The 12,688-nt window shown below is 39.7% G+C and overlaps 1 protein-coding gene and 1 pseudogene across 4 annotated transcripts in view; one reads left to right on the forward strand and one right to left on the reverse strand.

Annotated features, from left to right (window-relative positions):
* GRM1 (glutamate metabotropic receptor 1) overlaps nucleotides 1-12,688 on the reverse strand; it is a 508,344-nt gene that overhangs the window by 92,440 nt on the left and 403,216 nt on the right. The gene's annotated exons all lie outside the window — the stretch shown is intronic.
* Nucleotides 1,417-3,870, forward strand: LOC111819954 (ribose-phosphate pyrophosphokinase 2 pseudogene; annotated as a pseudogene).

Genomic DNA, 12,688 nt, shown 5'->3' on the forward strand with positions numbered 1-12,688 from the left:
TAGAGGATTAATATGTTATGACCAATGTCATAAAACAACATGTGTACTACTGTTTCATGAGAAACTATTTGTTCTGTAAGCCTTCACCTGAAGTACAACAAAATTAAAAAAAAAAAAAAAAAAAAAGAGATCTCTGCACTATGGCTGGTGGAAATTAGAACAATTCTTGGCCGTGTGTGAACTCTGGAAATAGTGTGACATTCAGCTTCTCAGTAATTGTACTTTTCTTGGACTCTTAGATTCTGCCCCCACTCATGTGCAGATTGGTGTTCAGTCAAATACTCAAAGAATTCCAATACTAATTTCTTGAACTCTTTTTCTACATAAATTCTTCCTTTCCTTTATTCTGCCCTTTAAATTCTAGCTGCCTTCCCAAACTCTGATATTTGTCTTCTCAACTTAGCAAGGCTGCTAACCTCTGTTTGCATTTTCTTTCCCTGAACTTTAATCAGAAATGTCCTCCAAGGAAAAAAAATCTGGGTGTTTTTAGGGCTCATCTTGTTTGTTTCTCTTCTCTGTAGGATCAAAATCCTGCACTTTATTCCAACACCTCAACACAGTTGTTTCATATATTTTGTCAAGTTTTCTAGCTGTCTACAGTGGAAGGTTAAGTCTGGACCCTGGTACTCCCTCATTACTAGGAGCAGAAGTCCCTTTCCACCGTATTAAAAATTATCAAACATTCCAATATGTAAAGTTGGAAATTAAACCGTAAATATTGCCATACTTTAAAACTACACACACTCTAGCCTTCAGGAAAATAAACCTATCTTCTTGCAGATCAGGTTGAAATTCATACCACTACTTTACAATTACATAAAAAGATCAAATTACTAATATTTTCAGAAAATGCAAAAGGTTTTCTTTTTCTTCTTTCACTTTCACTTAACTTTAGAAAGTAGGATCAAATTAAGTCTTTTTGGAAAAGTCCCATCTATTTTCAGAATAGTTATAGGAAATTTACATTCCAAATAATAAATTTTTCTACATGGTATGAGAAAAAAATTGAGTTAAAAAATGAATACCACTTTATTTTAATTAGGATAAGCAATATGGTGTGTTACTATAATGCTGGACAGGTTTCAGTGGAGCTTCCAGACTAAGTTGGACTAGGAAGAAAGCCTGATAATATGCTTTGGAAAATCAGGCAGTGAAAATCCTATAGTTCACAATGGTCTATTCTTTAACCAGTCATGGGGATGGAGCAGGATCTGTCAGTGTTTCATTCCATTGTACATGGGGTTGCCATGAGTACATATGGCTGATGTGACAGCATCTAACAGTAACAACAAGAGTTATCATAAAATACTATATGTCTCTCCACCAGCTTTCTCTTTTCCATTCCCTATAAAAATTAATAGTACTAGTTAGACAAATTCAAAACATAACAAAGCCGAACAACTTTATTTATGCAAGATGACTCTGCCCACAGTAGACCCTGTGAGTAACTGGCACATGGAAAGCATTTAAAATTAGCTTTTGATTGGCTGAATAAACAGGTAATCGGATTATACCTTTAATACAGAAGTAAAAATGGGACTCCTGAAGTGGAGTTTTTTCTATTACTTCTTTCCGCAGCCACCAAGTGTGTGTACTTTTGCCATACAATGCCTGTAACATGGGGCTTGCCTTTTTTCTTTTCACAGCCACCCCTCTGTTCTTAGGCTTAATCACCATACACCTGAATTATTGTCCAAGCTCCTTAGTTTCATAACATGTCTCTAATTTCTTCTCACTCAGAGTACCATGCACCACAGACTCTTAGTCTCATGACATGCCTCTAATTTCTTCTCACTCCAGAGTACCAGCACACAGCTGCCAAGATTATCTGAATGGACAGTAGGCTCCTCAAGAGAAGGAACTATGCCAAATGTTCACTGTGTTTCTAGAGCATAGTCAACATTAGTTACCAAGAGTACAGCCAAACCAAAACCCATTGCCATCAAGTGGATTCCTACTCATAGCTACCCTATAGGACAGAGTAGAAATGCCCCATAGGGGTTCCAAGGCTGTAAATCTTTACGGAAACAGACTGCCACATCTTTCTCCTGTGGAGCGGCTGGTGGGTTCTAACCATCATCCTTTTGGTTAACAGCTGAGCACTTTAACCTCTGTGCCACCAGAGTTCCTAAGATGATCATAAGAATTGATAAATGTGCTAGACTATGTGCTAGACTCACACTAACCTTCACAATCACTCCATAGGGTGAAGTTCATTGTGTACATTTTACAAATGATGAAACAGCTCCAGAGGGGATAAATACTTTGTGCAGACCTTAGTCACATTATCTCCAAGGGTTAATCTAGTCCCAGTATAAAAATGACTACAAAAGTGATGGCCTTTGCTGAGAACCAAAGTTGAATCTCAGAGGTTGACAGGTATATAGTCAATTAATCAACTTTTGTTTAGTGGTTCAGTGTGCCAGACACGGTGCTATGCACTGGGGTTAAATAAATGAAAAAGGCAATCCTTGTGGTTAAGGAGCTCAAAATTCAATAATGTGCTAAGTGTCCTGCTAGAAGGAGGAACACAACACTTATGCAGAGCACGTATATTCGTCATTCATTCATGCATTCATTCACAATATGCATTTTGAGTGCTTACAATGTGCCAGGCTAGAAATAATCAATGAGCAAAACAAATGATCTCTCTACTCTTGAGGAGTTGTCATTCTAGAGGAGGGCTTTGGAGAAAATTAAAGCAAGAAAGGTAACAGGGTGCAGAGCAGTGACCAGGGTGAGGCAAGTGAAGTGCAAGGGGAACAAAAGTGCCCACCCTGCACTTGCACAGACTCAATAGTGTCTCCTTAAGTTCTCTGCCCTAGGCACCCCACTGGCCTCACCCTAGTCCCAGCCTTAATAGGGCAGTATCTGGAATAGGGGGTTGCATTTTGCATGTGGTGCTCAGATAAGGCCTCACTAAGACATTGCCACTTGAGTAAAGACTTAAGAAAGGAAAGGGCATATCAGGTAGAAGAGTGTTCTGAGCAAAAGGAACAGCTAGAGCAAAGGCCAAGTAGTACGTGTTCTCTGCATTTTCATACTTTCGCACTCTTCCTCTACTTTTCTGTATGAATGTTATACTTTAGTAAATGTTAACTTAAAAAGAAAATTGCCCATGCTTCTGTCATTTTCATCTACAAGACGTGGCAGCCCTGCTGAGCCCCTACTCTGTCTGATATTGTGTGATTCAGCAGCAGTTCCCACTGGACCTCTCCCAGAATATGACTGACAGGCTGGGCATGAAGCTAAGTTGGTCACCAAAAAGTCCAGCAACCAGGAGACCAACACAGATACTGGTCTGGAAGAGAGGTGAAGATCCAGGTATTACTCAGAGTGGCTGTGGAGAAATTAAAGATAATTTGATGAAATTTCTCATTATAACCAATGCTTGTAAAATTTATTCCTCATCCAGAGAGACTGAAGTAATCTCATGTTTTTCACATTCAATTTTTTCAAATATTTAGCCGGTATGTTTTTAGTAGGTGGAGCAGATCACACCATCATTATAGAATTATATGCTTCTCAGGTACAAGGATTCTTTGATATTCCTATGGTTAATTTATATTCAGAATCTGTAGTTCTGTAGTAGAATTGAGAAAATATTACATAATAGAAGAACTGTGTCATTGTCTCACCAGTTGTCAAAAGGGTTACATTAACTGTAGACAATTTGAATAGGTAGTTTGTTTTGATTCTTAAAGAGAGAAAGCTGAGGTGGACGAGACAGTTATGGTTGGTGATGTAACAATACATTTTCCTAGCTGCAGTAATGGTCTTATGGTTGAGAATTATCCTTATTCTTACACACTGTGTGCTGAGGTATTAAAGAATGAAGGAAGGATGCTTGTACCTTATTTTCAAATGTGAAAATTATTCTTATTCTGAGAAGATGTATACCAGTAAACCAGTTGCCGTGGAGTCAACACTGACTCATGGTGACCCCATGTGTGTCAGCGTAGAACTGTGCTCCATAGAGTTTTCAGTGGCTGTTTTTTTTCAGAAGTAGATCACTAGGCCTTTCTTCTCAGGCATCTCTGAGTGGACTCAAACTTCCAACCTTTCAGTTAACAGCCCAGTGTGTTAACCATTTGCACCACCCAGGGACTCCTAGAAGACGCATACTGAGGTATTAAGGAATAAAGTTTCATATTTGTACCAGACATTTAAATGGTTCAGGAAAAGAATAGACAAGACATAGACAGATAGATAGATAGATAGACAGACAGAAAGATAGACAGATAGAAAAGAAAGACAGAGTGAAAGTGCAAATACATAAAAGATGAACTATTGGTGAATGTAGTTGGCAGATGTATGGGTAATCATTGTAATATTCTTTAAGTTTTATTTTATGTTTGAAAATGTAAGCAAGACAGGGAAGTCTTATTGTTGTTGTTGTTAGGTGCCCTGAGTCAGTTCCAACTCATAGAGACCCTATGTACAACAGAATGAAACATTGCCAGGTCCTGCGCCATCCTCACAATCATTGCTATGCTTGATCCCATTGTTGCAACCACTGTATCAATCCATCTCATTGAGGGTCTTCCTCTTTTCTGATGACCCTCTACTTTACCAAGCATGATGTCCTTCTTCAGGTACTGGTCCCTCCTGATAACATGTTCAAAGTATGTGAGACGAAGTCTCGTCATCCTTGCTTCTAAGGAGCATTCTGGCTGTACTCCTTCCAAGACAGATTTGTTTATTCCTCTGGAAGTTCATGGTATATTCACTATTCTTCACCAACACCATAACTGTCTTTATTAACTAGGTCAAATTAATGATTAAATAAGGAAGAGTTGAACAAGAATAAAAGTACTCATTTGAGATGTCGAAAGTGTTCAAAGATAACCTACGGTTAGTAGGCATGACACGATTAAAGAAAAAACAACCCATAATGCCACAGCCAGGTGGAGCTGGATGGGCTGGGTGGTCAGGGCAGGGTCATGAGCTGCTCATGCAAACCAGGTAGTAATCAGAGAGTGATAGACGGTTTGCATAATGGGGAAATTTACTTGAGGTAGATTTCAGCCTAAAACAATTCTCTTGCCACCAGATTCAAGACAAAAGTTCTCCTGATACTGCATGGAGAGGAGAAAATATATCCAAGCACTTTTGAAGTACAGGCACCAGAGAAAGATGAAACTATTTACATATTCCATGCCATAACATAAAAACAAAAAAACACTAGAAGTATAAAAAATATATATAACAATGTGACACACTCTGAACTCTGAACTTGCAGCAATTGTAGGTTGAAAATTGAGTATAAATAGTCATTCCAGCATGATCTAGAGTATAACCTAAAAGAAAACCTGCAGATGACCTGATCAGATTCCACATGAGAGTAGTAAGTATGGAAAGGATGCATCCCTATCGTCTTTCCATCCCCATCTTCCCTGTCCTTTTATTATCTCCCATTTCCCCAAACTTCCAATGACAAGCAGAGGCACTGAGATTAAATCGGCAATATCTCATCAGGGGGTAGATCTTAGGATACGGTGTTCTAGCATGCCTTTGTGTATTTTTTATCTTGAACAAAAAATTTCTGATATTTCCTTCATTTCAAAATAAATAGGACTATATCATATGTTTCAAAGTCCATCTAGCTGATTTCACGTAATATAATGTTTTATATTCTATACATTATTGAACGTATGCTTTTCTTCCTCCAGGACATTAAAATGTGATATCGGCAGGGATGTTATGACCTAGAGCAGGGACATTATGATTTTCCTCCATTCTCAGCTTTGCTACTGGATATCATATACCTAGGACACACTTATTTCCTGGAACTATTTCCATATAAAGCAAACAGAAAGAAGTGGTAAAAAATAGTAGAAATATAAATATAGATTCACCATCCGTCAGTTTGTCATACTGTGATAGCTGGTGTGTTGCTATGATTCTGGACAGACTAGGAAGAAAGGCCTGTGTCTTACTTACCTAGTGCTACTATACTGGAAATACCATAAGTGGATAGCTTTAAGAAAGAGAAATTTTATTTCCTCACAGTAAAGTAGGCTATAAGTCCAAATTCAGGGTGTCAACTCCAGGGGAAGGCTTTCTCTCTCTGTCGGCCTTCTCATCAATCTTCCCCTGGCCTAGGAGTTCTCTGCCCATGAACCCTGGGTCCAAAGGACACGCTCTGCTCCTGGCACTGCTTTCTTGATGGTATGAGGTTTCCCCCTCTCTGCTTGCTTCCCTTTCCTTTTATTTCTTGTAAGATAAAAGGTTTTGCAGGCCACACCCAGGGAAACACTCTTTACATTGGATCAAGGATGTGACCTTAGTAAGGGTGTTACAATCCCACCCTAATCCTCTAATCTTGCCTCATTAACCACAGGCAGAGATTAGGATGTACAACACATAGGAAAATTACTATCACCACATGGAGGACAACTGCACAATACTGGGAATCATGGCCTAACCAACTTGACACATATTTTGGGGGGACACAATTCAATCCATGACAGCCTGGTACGCTACTTCTGAAAATTAGCCAATGAAAACCCTGTGGATCACAACAGAATATTGTCCAGTATAGTGCTGAGAGATGAGCCCCCTAGACTTGGAAGACACTCAAAATACACAGTGGTCACAACAATGGACTCAAGCATACCAATGACTGTGAAGATGGTGCAGAACCAGGCAATGTTTCATTCTTTTTTTTTTTTTTTGTAAATTGTGCTTTAGGTGAAAGTTTACAGAGCAAATTAGTTTCCCATTCAATAGTTTATACACAAATTGTTCCATGACATTGGCTGCACTCCCCACAATGTGTCAGCACTCTCCCCATTACCACCATGAGCTCCTCATTTCCATTCATCCTGTTTTCCTGCTCCTTCCAGCCTTCTCATCTTTGCTTTAGGACATCTGTTGTCCTTTTGGTCTCATGCAGATGATTGTTCTAAGAAGCACTTTGCTCATGTGTGTTATTGCTTATTTATAGTCATGTGTATTATTTGGCTGAAAAGTGATCTCTGTGAATGGCTTCAGTTCCAAGTTAGAAGGGTGTCTAAGGGCTATAGTGTTGGGGGTTACTCCAGTCTCTCTCAGACCAGTAAATCTGACCTTTTCTATGAATTTGAATTTTGTTCTACATATTTTTCCCCCACTCTAACTGGGATCTTCTATTGTGATCCTGGTCAGAGTGGTTGGTAGTGGTAGCCAGGCATCATCTAGTTCTTCTGGTCTCAGGCTGGTGGAGGCTGTGGTTCCTGTGGTCTATTAGTCCTCTGGACTAATCGTTTCCTTGAGTCTTCATTTTTCCTCATTCTCCTTTGCTCCAGAAGGAAAGAGACTAATAGTTATATCTTAGACGGCCGTTTGCAGGCTTTTAAGACCCCAGACCCTACACACCAAAGTAGAATGTAGGAAGTTTTCTTTATGAACTATGTTATGTCAATTGACCTAGATGTCCCCCTGAGACTATGGTCCTTAGCCTTCAAGCCCAGTATCTCAGTCCTGTGAGGTGTTTGGATATGTCTAGGCTGTTTCCATGACTGTCTCCCCTGTGTGCTCTATTGTATGAATATACATGCAGTCCATACAAATTGTATGCAGAAATATTCACAGCCAAACCCATATATGCATATGGTTATGCTCCTATATGCCCTCACACACTTATTCAGTATACAAATCTATGTATGTATCCACTCATAAATTATTGTTTATTCTTACTGTTGTGGAGCACTGGTGGTACAGTGGTAAAGCTCTGGACTCCCAACCAAAAGACAGGCAGCTCGAGCCCACCAGCCCAGGCAATGTTTCATTCTGTTATACACTGTGTCACTACTGTACATTGACTTAACAGCAACTAACAACAACAAAGATATATAGATAGAATATTATTATATTATATATATATAGTAATATATATATTACTATAGTAAATATTCTATAATAACAAATTTGTCCTTATCACATACCTTTTCCTGTCATTAGGAAAGGCAGTTGTGGTGCTAATTGCTTGATAGTTTGGGTCAAGAATGAGTATTTGAGTCTGCCAGGTAGACAGCACCCCTTACAGAATAATGCCGGAGTTGGACCAAGTAAGATACTAAATTTCCTGTTCTTTCAAGACTAGGAAAATGTACAATGGAAAGGAAAATTATGCTAAACTGAAGAAGCTAAAGAAGAGAATGATTCAACATCAGACATTACAAGGATGAGCAAAGGTTGCCAAAAATGAGAGATGCTCTGGAAATGGAGGCCCTCAGCCCTACTCTCTACAAACTCTTCAATATACATGATCCAAAACAGCATGGTTATTTTTTCCAGCAGCTGATGTTGAAAGGTGATAATGTCAAAGTTAAAATTAACATTAGCAATTGTATTTCTTAAAGAAGGATATTATTAGAAATTACAAGTTTTCTCCATTGCCAACTCCTCTCAAATAGCTATACTCAGCAGGAGAACCCAGAGACAAGATCCTCTAGCAGAATTACCTAATACACCTGCTCCTCTCTTATTGACTATCTTATTATCCAGCATTTCACATTTATGACAATAGTAAAAAATCTACTATCCCACTATTTTGCGCATGAACGATGTACATCTAGCAATAACAAACACTGAGGTGCGAGGTGAGAGTTATGCTGGCTGTGATTATTAAGGTTATGTGTCAACTTGGCTGGGCCATGATTCTCAGTGGTTTAACAGTTATGTAATGATGTAATTTGGCAGTTATATAATGAAAATAGTCATCTTTCATTTTGTGATCTGATGTGGTTATCCTCCATTTTCACATAACACCAATTTTCACATAACGACCTGGTCTTTGGAGCCTAACCATGTCAATAAGTGAGGAAAGGGTGTAATGCGCATGGCACAAATTTAGAGACATTTAAATTTTCAATTAGAGGCCAGTATAAATGGCTTCTTAATAGACTCTCAGCTTTCTTTCACTTTTGAAGACCTCTAAGATCATAATGAAAATGATTGGGTGCCATTTACTTTGATACGCAGCAAATCTGTTCTTTGGCTTCTTTGTCCATCTAATCGGAGTGGCAAAATCATAGTGATACAAGAGACAAAAGTCGAATAAGGAGCTCTCTGGCAGTTTAAGTGATCTTCTGAGGTCCACATTTGTAATGCCTTTGAAATTCAGCCTTGATCTCCTCAATAGCAAATGCCAATAAATAGCATTAAATCAGTTCTTTCTAATGAATGGAAAATAGATAACTGAATTTTAAACTTTATAGTTTGTAAAATGTGTATAAGTAGGCTTTTCTATACATATACCAAAACCAAACCAAACCCGTTGCTGTTGAGCTGATTCCCATTCATGGCTACCCCCTGTGTTACAGAGTAGAATTGCTCCATAAGGTTTTCTTGGCTGTAACCTTTATAGAAGCAGATTGCCTGGACTTTTTTTTTTGCGACACCACTGGGTGGGTTCAAACCATCAACCTATAGGTTAGTAGCCAATCACAAACTGCTTGTGCCATCCAGGGACCTTTATATACATATATAAAGTACATTTTACTACATGACAATATTACATATGTAAATGAGGAAACTTTTATAATATATTCCAAGTTCACCTAATTTCTCTGGAATTCTCTCCTGAGTGGCTGGTGAGGATAGGAGGAAGCAGTAATCACCTCCACTCTTCCTGCCCAGCCTCCCAACCCAAAACCATCATCGTGGAGAAAAGAATCAAAGAAAGAACTTAAGGGGAGAAGAAAATAGGAGCAGAGAGAAGAGTGGGAGTAGAGAGGGGAAAAGAAAGACTAGGAGGTCAGTGACGGTGATCTGCAGGATCCTTTCCCCCAGCTTCTCTGCCCATTTTCCTGTCTCTGTCAAACTCTCCATACTTCTATCACAAATATTGTTTCCTGAATCCTAGACCGTTTCCTCAGTACTTTTAAAGTGGATCTCTATTTATAATTCTAGATTGTGAATTATGGAGAAAATAAGGCTTAAAAATTGAAATTTGCCTTTGTAGGAAATATTCCAGTTGATATAATAAGATAGTTGAACACCATGTGGCAGTGGGATGGTAAGAACTTTGGGTTTGCTCCAAACCCAGCTTTGGCACTTCTGAAAGCTGAGAGAGTTAGTGGCCAAGTGACTCAGACCCTCTAGGCCTCAGATTCTTCATCTATAAAATGAGGGCAATAAAATCTGCTTTAACGGGGTTGTTTTAGGGTGTAATTGCAATGACGTGTGTACTTGTGCTGTAATATGCTTGACAAATGTTAGACCCCAATCTCTAACCCCTCCCTTCTCCTGCCTTTCACTTTCCCTTCCTTTGCCTTCCCACTTCTTCTCAGCTCTTCCCTCTCTTTCATCACACAAGGAGGATTACAGCAGACCCTGTATGGGAGACCAATACATGTGCCAGGTATATGCCTGTTTGCTTGTAGATCCATTGTCCTCATTTTATGTGCTGCCTCAGGTTCTCTTGGCCTCACCTGTCTCTTGGGTGCTTGCCTACTTGCTCTTGGAGAATTCTGGACTCTGTTGCCCTGACACCTCAGCCTCCATCACCCTGGCTCATCTACTGACATCTCCAGCTATCTCTACCTCCCTTGGAGTGGGAGCTGGATGCCAGCCTGGCCTCCATGGTACTTAGCACAGCAGCAGCCCTGACCAGACCCGTAGGTCCTACAGAGGCTTTGCTTCTCCCACTGCTTCCAGAATCTAAAGAAGGGCCACTTAACAGAATGTGGACTCTGGTTTCCCCGTTAGCTTTCTAAAAGGTCCAGGTGACATAACACCGATATTAAGTGGGATTTAAGTCCCTGTGGACAAATCTGACCACAGGAAACAGAAAATAGGATGGCACAGGCACATTCTTTCCTCTCCCCTCCTTCCTGCAATAAACACTCCCAAGTTTGATTTTCTAAATAGCCTGTCCAGGGACCTCCATGAGGCTCAGTGAAGTTGCGACCTGCTCGGGAATGCATCACCTTGTATTTTCCTTCCCCATCCTTTCCTGTCAAACTTCCCTTTCCCCTCGCTCTTGCTTCTCTGGGATTGTACCTCCCAATAATGCATTAGCACTTAAACCTTGCTTAGCTTTAAGGGAACCTGAGCTAAAGATACCTGTGAACTCACATTTTCTAGGCATGCTCGCTAACTGGCCTCTGGATAGGTTCGGCCAATGGAAAGAGCTAATGGGAGACTTAGCCCTTAAAAGAAGAAGGGAGAATCCAGGGCATCCCCCTCCCCCACTTCAGGTGGTATTTCAAGTAGTAGCTGTGACTTCTCCCAGTGACCCTCTAGCCCTTGGGTGGTAATGGATTCCTGCTGCTGCTCTTGTTTCGTGTCCTTAGTGTCTGGATAGCTCTTCTGTTCATGGCCCAGCTGGGCATTCCCTCCAGAGTGACAGTTCTCACTGAGTGGCTCTGGCTCTGGGTTTTGGTAACAGTGGCTCTTCCCTGTCTCCCTCTAGCCTTGGGGAAGAGGTGGGGAGGGGAACTGATCTCCAGTCTTGGTGTTCATCTCTGGGTTGCCAGTATCTCCTATGATGCTTAATTTTATGTGTCAACTTGTCTATGCTATAGTGCCCAGTTGTTTGATCAAATACTAGTCTAGAATCTGTTATGAAGTAATTATATGTGATTAAATCAATTGGCCTTAAGTAAAGCAGATTATCCTCCATGATGTGGGTCGGCCTCATATAAATAGCTGAAGGCCTTAAGAGCAAAAAGAGAGTTTTCCCTAGGATGTGTTCTTCCTCCAGACTATAAATATACATCTTACCAGAACTCTTCCACTATTCCCATCACCTGACCTACAGATTTTGGACATAAGACTGTAAGAATCTCTAGCCTCTCGCCTGACCTACAGATTTTGGACTTGCCAGCCTGCATAATAACATGATCCAGTTCCTTAAAATCAATCTCTTTCTCTCAAATATATCTATATATCTTGTTGGTTCTGTTTCTTAAGAGAATGCTGACTAAGACAGTTCTCAGTTCTTTTTCACTTCTATAACTAGCTTCTTATATTAAATTCCCTCTATTGAATCACCTGGAATGAGCTCTTTTTTTTTCTGACTAGATCCTGACTAATAAAACATACAACAATAATAAGTTAGATTTTATTTACCTGTGTTTGTGGTATGACTGATATCAATTTTTGTCTCTGTAACATATAATGTTTATATTTCTAAAAATCAACAAGAAAACTGGTCTTTTAAATACTTCAAAGGAAATTACCAAAGAAAGTTTTAAGGATTATCAGAAAAATAGTCAAATTATTATTGTAGCATTTTAAATAGCATTTGATATTTAAAATGAATAGACCTTTCCTAAAGGACAGGTTTTCCAGCTAATAAAAGTGCATGTCGTACATGTACTTGTAAGTTACCTTTCTCCCGTCTTTGTGATGGCTACTGAGATCTACTTCTATGCATCCTGGGCCTGGTGGGTGGCAAATCAGTGGTGTAAGAATGAAAGCACTATTATTTGGAAAACGGAATTCGGATCTCGTTTGGTTCCATACCTCCCAGGGTGCTTATGGAAACAAACAAACACCCTCTCCCCTCAAATTCCACTCCAGGTGTTGTTGAGAACAGGCATATTTTCCTACTGAAGGGTACACAATATTTCTAAAATTGGCCCCCAAGAGTAAGTGCTCTGTAATAGCTCAGCACTGATTTCTGCGATCTCCTTCAGTAACACCGTATGAACATAGCAGACATGATGCCAGAAATACTTCAAAATCTAGGCATAGA

This window comes from Trichechus manatus, unplaced genomic scaffold, assembly GCF_000243295.1.
Source record: "Trichechus manatus latirostris isolate Lorelei unplaced genomic scaffold, TriManLat1.0 scaffold00002, whole genome shotgun sequence".
NCBI lineage: Eukaryota > Metazoa > Chordata > Mammalia > Sirenia > Trichechidae > Trichechus > Trichechus manatus.